The sequence below is a fragment of the Ornithodoros turicata genome, chromosome 2 (assembly GCF_037126465.1).
Source record: "Ornithodoros turicata isolate Travis chromosome 2, ASM3712646v1, whole genome shotgun sequence".
NCBI classification, from domain to species: domain Eukaryota; kingdom Metazoa; phylum Arthropoda; class Arachnida; order Ixodida; family Argasidae; genus Ornithodoros; species Ornithodoros turicata.
Genome location: NC_088202.1, coordinates 84,215,943 through 84,225,666, shown reverse-complemented (window position 1 = coordinate 84,225,666; position 9,724 = coordinate 84,215,943). Strand labels below are relative to the sequence as shown.

General features: G+C 45.5%; 1 pseudogene; it reads right to left on the bottom strand.

Annotated features, from left to right (window-relative positions):
* Nucleotides 1-7,608: 7,608 nt before the first annotated feature.
* LOC135384837 (zinc finger BED domain-containing protein 4-like) lies at nt 7,609-8,402 on the bottom strand (annotated as a pseudogene).
* Nucleotides 8,403-9,724: the final 1,322 nt, after the last annotated feature.

Below are 9,724 nucleotides of genomic sequence, written 5' to 3'. Positions count from 1 at the left end.
CATCATCGTATCTCTATTTGTGTGTGTGGGGGGGCGGGAATAATGGCCATTGCAGAATAACTGGAAGATTAAATAAAAAGTTAGTTACGCTAAATTATGCCATGGCTGGAACTATACTAGATGACATTGTGTAAGTCCAAAATATAACTTGTCACCTCCAGTTATTCCTCGTATATGTGACGTATGGAAGAAGAGGCCGAGCCCATGTGAGGAACGAAAGCAGAACTGCCGCGCTGCTGAGAACAATGTATTTAATGGTTCACGAAAGTCCCAGCAATGTTGCTCGGTCTCTTCTTACATATATCGCATCCGATCTGTTCTACCTTTCGAAAGGCACACTGACGTCCTACACATAAGTAAACTTCGCCCCTATCACCCACCCATTCGCTTCACCCTTGGAGGGCGGAGTGTGACGTATGAAGCTGAGCAACATTGCTCGGACTCTCGTGCACCATTACAACATCGTTCTCAGCAGCGCGGCCGTTCTGTGTTCCTTCGTCACATATATGAGTAACGCTGTGCAACATGCTGCAATGTCCGCTAGAGCAGCAGAGTGCTACATCGTTTTAGACCTTTTCCAAACATTGAAATAAAGTTACTTTCATTGATGTGAAATGTGAGTTTATTGAACAGAAGTAAACTCAACTCGTTATGTACAGTAATGGGTAGAATGCTCACGTTTCAAACAAAACAAACCAGAAAATGACACCTTACGAACATTAAGTGCACACAAGCTCATGGCTACACACAAAGCAATACAGAAGCTTTCAAATTGATTTTAAAGTCGCTTCATCAAATGTATGTGCATTTGTCACAAAACAGAATGAATGGCTAGACAGTCTGCTGGTTGCAAACAATTGAACGGTGCTAGAATGTTGGGGAGCAAGAAATTGAAAACGCTTTGGGCAGGATGATAACCGGAGCGACTGACCGAGGACGGCGAAACCGCAAACTCCAGCGTACTACCAAACTGCCAAGCTGACAAGACCCTTCTCCTGACGCTGAAGACGACCAGGAAGTATATCTTTCGAAGCAAGTGCCCAGAGAGACATCAAGAGAAGAGAGAAGAAAAGAAAGGAAGAAAACAGCATATGTAAGATGATGAATGTGTTATGGTAACGAACTGGTGGACTCATGGCCATCGCTAGCTCCCTAGTTCGCGCCAGCTCGCTCTACGGAACTGTTCTGTTGTTCCCTTTCGGTAGTCGTGTAGAAGGGCGTTGTACCTCGCACCTCGACAGTTGAAAGACGTATCTCTTGAAGAGATTGTGCTTCTCCAACCGCACTTCGAGAAGAAGCCGTCGGAGCTGCTCATCCGGTCGAAGTTTCATCAGTGGCACCAGCATCCTACAGAATCGATCTCGGGCTACGTTGCTGTGCTGCGGCTGGTCGCAAAGGACTACAACTTCGGCTTCTAGCAGGCACCCATTTTTCGTCACGTGGATACCACATGCGGTACCAGTGCCGCTGCGTTGCAAGCACCACCACGTCACCTGTTACTGCCGACTCCGTCGATGACCCTGCGACCAGAGAATATTTCCACGATCCCACTACATGTCCTTCTACGGCTGACTATTGGCCAGAGCATATTTCACGACTACCTTTGGAGATAATGCTGCGGGGTCGCTTTGTTTGTGGTGTTAGGGATCCCAACCTGCACTAACGCCTTCTTACTGAGGGTGTCATTTCATTTCAACGGGCTTTACATTTCGCATTAAGCCAACAAGCGAAAATTCAGGCGTCCAAGCCGCCGGAAGAAGTGCACGCTATGACCAGGCAGGGTAAGCATCAAGGAGGCAAGAAATGTTTCTGTTGCACTGCGGATCACCTCCCGTCTGATTGCCCGCATCACGATGCAGTTTGTCGTTACTGCCACAAAGAAGGCCATGTAGAGAAGGCGTGTTACAAGAAGAAAAAAAGCTTGTACACGTTGCGGAAAGAGGACGGTCGCTGCACATTATACGTCTCACTCGGACGCTGTCGAGACTGGTTTAACACTTAGTCTACTCACAATCAACGCAGTCTGTCACGATGCTTCAACTAGGTATACTGCCCACGTATCCCTAAACAGACGTCGTTTACAGATGGAGGTTGATTCTGGACAGGGTGTCGAACCGAAACGTTTTTCGTTCCGGTTTTCGTTCCGGTTACATCATAAACGATCCGGTACCGGTTCTGCTCCGGAGCAAAAAAATAACGGTTCATACCGGTTTTTAACCGTTTCCGCTTCTGCTGGGAATACTCATCGCCACAAAAAAAATCAATGTTGCAAAATGTAAACCCGTTTATTCAGCATATATGGTATTTAATATTAATAGACAGCTGTGAAATTGGTAGCTCCTGGTTCCTGTAGGTTACTGTCTGTTCAAATGGGCTTTCTCATTTCTTGAAGCGCATGCTACAAACTGACTTGTTTGTCGTGATGTCATACATAAAGTACTTTCTTGCTGGGTTGGAGCGAATGCCTCCCATCCGAATGTCTGTTGCTACTGTCTAGTCAGCAAGCACCACCGCACGAGTACGACGCAAATCGAGGAACACCTTCACTCACAAACGCGCTCGACGGCTCCGTTTTATTTTCTTGGTGTCCTGTCCACAAAAGAGTTGCCACTTTGCACGGGCTTGCCCTCGCGTATACGTAAATGTATTCAACTTAGCTGCTCTCAAACAAGGGACGCGTTGCGCGACATTACCGATAAAGAAGCTGTTATGCAGTCCCCTTGTTGTTTAGTTGAGGAGAGTTTGGGGGGATCAAATTAAAACAAACACTACGGCACATTGCTAGAGAGTCGCATGTACCTCGAAGTCTGTGTGCGTGCGCGAACGATAAACCATTACAAAGGGAGCCTAAGGGTCATACTATACCGACATACATTCCATCGTAACCGTAACCCTCGTATAGTATCCATGACATGACTTCAGGGCACACGACGTCTCATTCGCCTGTCCGTAGTCCAAACCGGCGAAGTTTTTTCTTGGACCGAAAACCGTTAAATTATTTTTCGGTTTCCCTCCTGAGCGAAAAAAATGTATACGGTTTCGATTCCGTTCCGGTTCGCACCAAAATAGCGGTTTTTTTCGGTTTTCGGTTCCGGTTTTCGGTTCGCTCCGACACCCTGATTCTGGAGCTTCTTGTTCGATTAGTGCGGCTACTTTCAAATCTTTATTGCCATCCAGCCCACCGGAGCTGGACCAGATTTCCATTCACCTCAACACATGGAACGGTGAGATACTCAAGATCAAGGGCCAGTCCAAGTAACTGTACGTCACAAGAAAAAGGTTGCTGGGCTTTTTTTGTTTGTGGCCCATGGAGATGGTCCAAGTGTTCTTGGACGTAATTGGTTTCATGCTCTGGGCACCAGCGTCTCTGGAATTAACTGTGTCCAACTCGACCCACTCCAGAGTCTCTTCTGCCGCTACAGTTCAGTATTTTCTCGAGATCAATGCAGTTACGTCTGTGAAGTTCACATTGACCTTCCGAAAGTCCACCATTCAACTGGAAGTCCAACTTAAGTTCATGAAATGGCGAGCTGTACATTTCGCCATTAGGAAGAAAGTCCAGGCTGAACTTAAACTGCGATCGCAAAGTATTTTGGAACTTTTACAATTTTCATCCTTTCCGACGTCTCCGGTGGTCGATCGCAAGAAAGGCGGATCCCTCCGGCTCTGTGTAGACATTGCACAGTTAATACTGCAGCCAAGTGAAGCGCTTATTCACCACCTACTGCAGCGTCTGTCTGTAGCGACCATTCAGGGAAGCAAAATGTTCTCTCGAATTGACCTGGCACAAGCGTATCAGCAGCTTCGCCGAGATAACGACACAGCGGGAGTTGCAACCATCACGACATTGAAATTGACATCGCCATTCCACTATTCCGAAAGAACTGTACAAAGTCAAGCGTGTTGCCTTTCGGCATTTCGGTTTCACTGGTTTCGGTTTCGGTGCTTGTCTTCCAGAGGTTCATGGCTATACGCTGCTGGTGGTCTTAGAAGGTACGCTGGCGCGTAACTCGACGACATCATTATTTCGGAACCGGATCCTGAAGAGCATCTACTACGCTTGTCGGCAATACTGGAACGGCTGGCGAGAGAGGTCATGAAAGTAAAAAAAGAAAAGTGCATCTTTGATGTAACGAGGCTGGAGTTCCTTGGCTACCATGTCAACGAGCATGGAGTTAGTCCCACAAAGGGGAAGGTGAAAGCGATGGTTGATGCGCCTGAACACCGAGACAAAAAGAAGCTGCAGCCTTTCCTTGTCATGCTCATCTTCTACGACATTTTCTTACCTGGAAGAGCATCGATTGCTCAGCCATTGTACCGCCTTCTGGACAAGGTTGCAGCTTCGAGTTCGAGAGCTGCTGAACGAGACATTTGGGAGACTCTCAAGGAATTGCTACCGTCTTGCTACTGTCTTGTTACCGTCAATACGTGCTACCGTATTGCTGACCGTCTTGCAGGAAGATAATGACAGTATGTACTTACGGCCGTAACCGTTAAGGCCGTAAGTGCGCCCGTCTGACAGGGGTATTAATCTGGTTGCTTTTAGGGCCACGTTGAAAATACTGTAACATCTAATTTAAAAGTTACGCTACTTTTCTGACAACGTTACACACCTTCTATATGTCACAGTAGAAGGTACTCGTCGGTAATATAAGTGACTGGCCGAGTGCCAGACGGTGTAACTTGTAAATATTTGTGTTGCCCATCCATAGAAGTAACGGCGATGTTACTTATAAGTTTCACCCTCACTTCAGCGGCCTTGGCCGCGTGCTGTGCACGTGGTTTTCGCCCTCTCGTTCTTCATCATTAGCCCCTCGACATGCAACTGCCTGCAGATCTTGGACGCCATTTTTTGACATTGAAGATTTACCAGTTTTGACATCGTGTGAGCATCTTCATATCAGAGGTTTTCGGCTGTCACCAGCTCGAACTCTGCTGACGGAGGTCGCGCTGATGTGTCGAAAGGTAAACTGCTTCTATACTCAACACGTTCTGCATGTCACTAAACGCTGAAACTGCTTTTCAGGCATCATTCCGTTCTCAAGTACGGATGTTCGCGGTGTTCTTCATGGAAGGTGCACAGGAGATGAATGCGATTGCCCAGAATACGTCTCTGAGACAGACGAAACAGGAAATCATAAACGCATATTGAGCTGTTACTGCCAGCATGGACCCGGAAGGTGCTTGGTACTTTCTGAAATCGGTAGGAATGTCGACTTAGTTGAGGCTGTACCTTTGTTCAATAGAAGGAGAGGAAGATGTAATTTTTATGTGAACAATTTGATTGACGCATGAATAGACACAATAGCAGCGCGCACATGTGTGCAGCGAACATGTCCGCCTAACGAACATGTTCCCTCATGCCGTGTAAAAGCAACGCTTAACACCGCGTTAGTCGCAGAAGGAAGAACAGACATTGAGATGCTTGTTAAAAAGAAAAAGAGAAAGAAAAGCAGCAAATAAAATAACGTTCGGAAGGCAGCGAAAGGAAAAGCAAGAGAGCAAACGACAAGTCAAAAGGGAAAAAGAGAACTAAGTTTTAATATCGTACCTTGGAAACATATAATTGAATATAATGTATCAGCTTCAAAATTGCTTCTGGTGAGTTTCAGTGAAATTCATTGTCCTTCTAGAAATTCTAGAAGATTCTCTTTTTTGCAGCGTAACGATTTAGCCGTCCCTTGACTAGATCCCAAAACCAGGCAAACTTCCCGATTATATTAAGCGACCTAGGGCATCTTCCGTCACGCCATGAATGTTTCTGTCTGTTGATTTTATTGATTGAATTATTAATGAGTTAAAAGTGAATTTACCGACAAGCTGAACTGAAAACACTGGCGCCAAAGTGTAGCTACATTCGCAAATAATGTCTTTCTGGTGCAGCTTTAAGCGAAAAGTTCACGGTGCGGTGGTCTATATAGCGAAAGCGAGATTCATTGAGTGTGATAGAATCCCGAATTACAAATTTTTCTTTTAATTTTAGTTGGGAAAGTAAAACCTTTAATGTTGAGCATTCCCTTCAAAATTTATTTCGCTCTGAGGACGCTTTAAAATTTATTTCGATGGTTGCTATATTCTGTCACTTGAGTAACTTGGGTGCCACTTGAGCCTTCTGTGTGCGGCTCTGCAGAGCCGTTCCAAAGACTGTTTTCGAATTTTGTACCGAAGAATGGTTGTAAGTATATGTAACGAAAAAAACTACTGCCTGTCATTTCTTGTGGTCTGTGTACACTGACATCAACGTCATCACCAGGTTACACAGGTCGCTGTTGAAAGCCAGTCACAAACGCTGACGTCTGAGATGGACCTGACTGGCTCTTATAGTTAGTTCTTTTGTGACTACTAAAGGTCTTAATCGCATCCAACACAGTCTCACAGATCAGTCTTTGTGACTGGCATTTAATAGCGACCTGGTCCCAGAAATTGAGGGACCGTGTCCTACAAAGGATTACGGGACACGAGGTCGCCGTAATTTTTTTTTCAGCGAGATACTGTGTCCGTCGACTCTACAGGAGAAGTGGAAAAAAGAACAATCCGTTACTACTTCTGCTTTCCACTTGTGCTCAAGTGTCGGCGACGGCACTGTCACGTTGAAGAAAAAGTACTCCGACCTCTCGTCTGGTAAACTTTTGTCATGCACTGTATCCTTAACATAACACCGACAACGGGAATATACTTCCTTAAGGCTACGGTAGAGCCTCTAAGCAGATGGTACAGAATTCAAGACGACAGTGACCTTAACAGATAGGCAACGGAGATATCTCCATAAGGCTACACAAAAGCATCTACATAAGAGTTACAATTTGTAAACGGGACCGTAAGTGATGCAAAACTATCGAAAAATCCACTATCGATAGTTTTCAAAAAACTATCGATAGTGTGAAAACACTATCGATAGTCTACTATCGATAGTACATCCCGCTGTCTATTTTATATTAACGAATATCACCACAAAATAAGTTTGTACTACATCAACAGAGATTGCTGAGTTGCTCATCCTCGTCAGAATCTCAGAATGTGAACAGAAACTGGGCACAGCCCTTTTTGTTTTAGAAATTTGAGGCTTTTCTCCTAAGGCATTTGCTGAAAGAGATTGGAACTTAGTCCTGTGTAAGCCAGTAATTCTGGTGGACAAATGTGAGCATGTCTACTTTCTTTCCCTTCAGTCTGCTGCGCCTGTCCGAGATTATCTGCCCTGCAGAAGAGAACACACGCTCTGCTGGTACCGATGTAGCTGGAACACATAGGTTCTTAAAGGCTACCTCGCAGAGCGGCGTTGCAGAACTGTAGCTGGACCTCCAGAAATTCCAAAAGATTGCTGTTCCTCGGCTGTGGTTTGATCTCGAGGTACTGCCGTAGCATGAGCTCTGCACTAGAGGTTGGAGTCAACGGCGTGTGGCCTTCTTCGTCCAAGAATCCTACAATCCGAACTTTTTGTGTACATTTGTCTTCCTGTGAAGTTTCGAGACCTACAGCAGGACTGGTCACAGCACTGACACTTCTTTGAGAGATTCGTGCACTGAGTTCATCAACCAGGCCTTACGGTCCGAGTTTGCCCTGTTTAGAAATGCTCGTTCATTCGTGGATCCCGCATAGTTGCGAATAATGTTAAGTCCCTCTCTTCATAACTGTCCATCGAATCGATCGATGCAGAGAAGAAACAAACTCTTGAAGCACAATTTTAGCCACTGTCGTTTTCAGTGCGGGCTCGATGCGCCCTTCGATCTCTGTGACGATACCGCGGACGACAGGAATGACAAAAGAAATCGTTGTGTACTGATCTCCGGACATCAGTTTTGTAGCCTCCACGGTTCTAGAATCGCCACAACATCCTCGATGAGCATGACGTCTTCTGCTGACAAAGGGCTTGGTGCGCCAGGTAACTTCGACAGCGTCAGAGTAAGGGCCTCCCCAACTTCTAGGGTCCTCTTCAGCATGTAAAAAATACTGTTCCACCGTGTTGGAGTTTCCTTTATAAGTTTTAGTTGGGGTACCTTACCAATGCGCTCTTGTTGTTCTCCGGGCTTGGCGGTAGCGACGGAACTTGACCTTATGTGACGCACAATGTTCTTGCATTTTAATAGCACAGTGTTTAGTTCGTCACTGCTTTTTAGACCATCTTGGACTGATAGGTTCAACATATGAGCGAAGCATGATAGGTGATCTATACCAAGCAATCTTGCTGCAAGAATCATCCTCTTGTCGTTGTGGGTGACAAGAGCAACGATTGTATAGCGGATACCCCAGTCGTCAGCGACATCTCCGATAGCCTGAGCAACGTTCTCTGCAGTATGAGACCCGTGAAAAACGGTTGTCGACAGCACGGCAGACCGCATAACCGTCTCTCGCAGAAAATGGCAAGTGACAGTGAGGTAGCTATCAGTTGTGCATGATGTCCACATGTCTGCTGTTATGGCACAATTCCTTGCCTTCATAAGAATGACGCGGAGTTTGTCCTTGGCTTCGCCATACAGTGTGGGTACAATAGCCTCTGAAATTTGCGTTCGACTTGGCAGCTCGTATCTGGGGTCTAACATGTCGCAGAGGTCTCGAAAACCCTTGTCGGCGACAATCGAAAATGGCTGCATGTCTCTGGCTATCATCAAAGCTAACTGCTTGTCAAGCTTCTTTTTTTTTTCACTCTTATCCCCGCACTGTAAACTGAAAAACACCCTTATGGGTGTAAATGGCTTGTCCTATAACTGACACCTCTTTTTACACCATATGGTCTTAGAACACCCTTTTCAGAGGGTGTATTCCGTGTAAGACACCCTTTGAAAGGGTGCTTTTCCTTGAAAATGCCTTCTTTTGCACCCTTTAAACACCCTTTACACCCTCCTAGAAGGGTGTTTAAAGGGTGCAAAAGAAAGCATTTTCAAGGAAAAGCACCCTTTCAAAGGGTGTCTTACACAGAATACACCCTCTGAAAAGGGTGTTCTAAGACCATATGGTGTAAAAAGAGGTGTCAGTTATAGGACAAGCCATTTACACCCATAAGGGTGTTTTTCAGTTTACCGTGCGTACTTTGAGTTTTTCTGCTACAAAGGAATGTAGCTTGCGTTGTTTTTGTCTTGATGGACCAGCCACAGTCACACACGGGTGTGATACTTCAGACTCCTGTACGTCTCTATCCTTTGTAAAAAACGAACTAGGATGGCTTCGCTTCATGCACTGTAAACTGAAAAACACCCTTATGGGTGTAAATGGCTTGTCCTATAACTCACACCACTTTTTACGCCGTGTGGTCTGGAACACCCTTTTTAGTGTGTGTAATCTGTGCAAAACACCATTTGAAGGGGTGCTTTTCCTTGAAAATGCCTTCTTTTGCACCCTTTAAACACCCTTTTAGGAGGGTGTAAAATTGTTAAACACCCGCCTAAAAGGGTGTATAAAGGGTGCGAAAGACTGCAATTTCAAGGACAAGCACCCTTTCAAAGGGTGTTTTGCACAGATTACACACACTAAAAAGGGTGTTCCAGACCACACGGCGTAAAAAGTGGTGTGAGTTATAGGACAAGCTATTTACACCCATGAGGGTGTTTTTCAGTTTACAGTGATGGTCTCTTAAATTTGAAGTATTTCCACTGGTCTTATACTCCTTGTTGCACAATGTGCACTTCGCAAATCCAGATGCCGCATCCTTGACGAAGTAATCCCAAATCTACGCTTTACGTTTCGGTGTCACATGACCTCTCGAAGTCTCATCTCGATGCGTGTGTGGTGT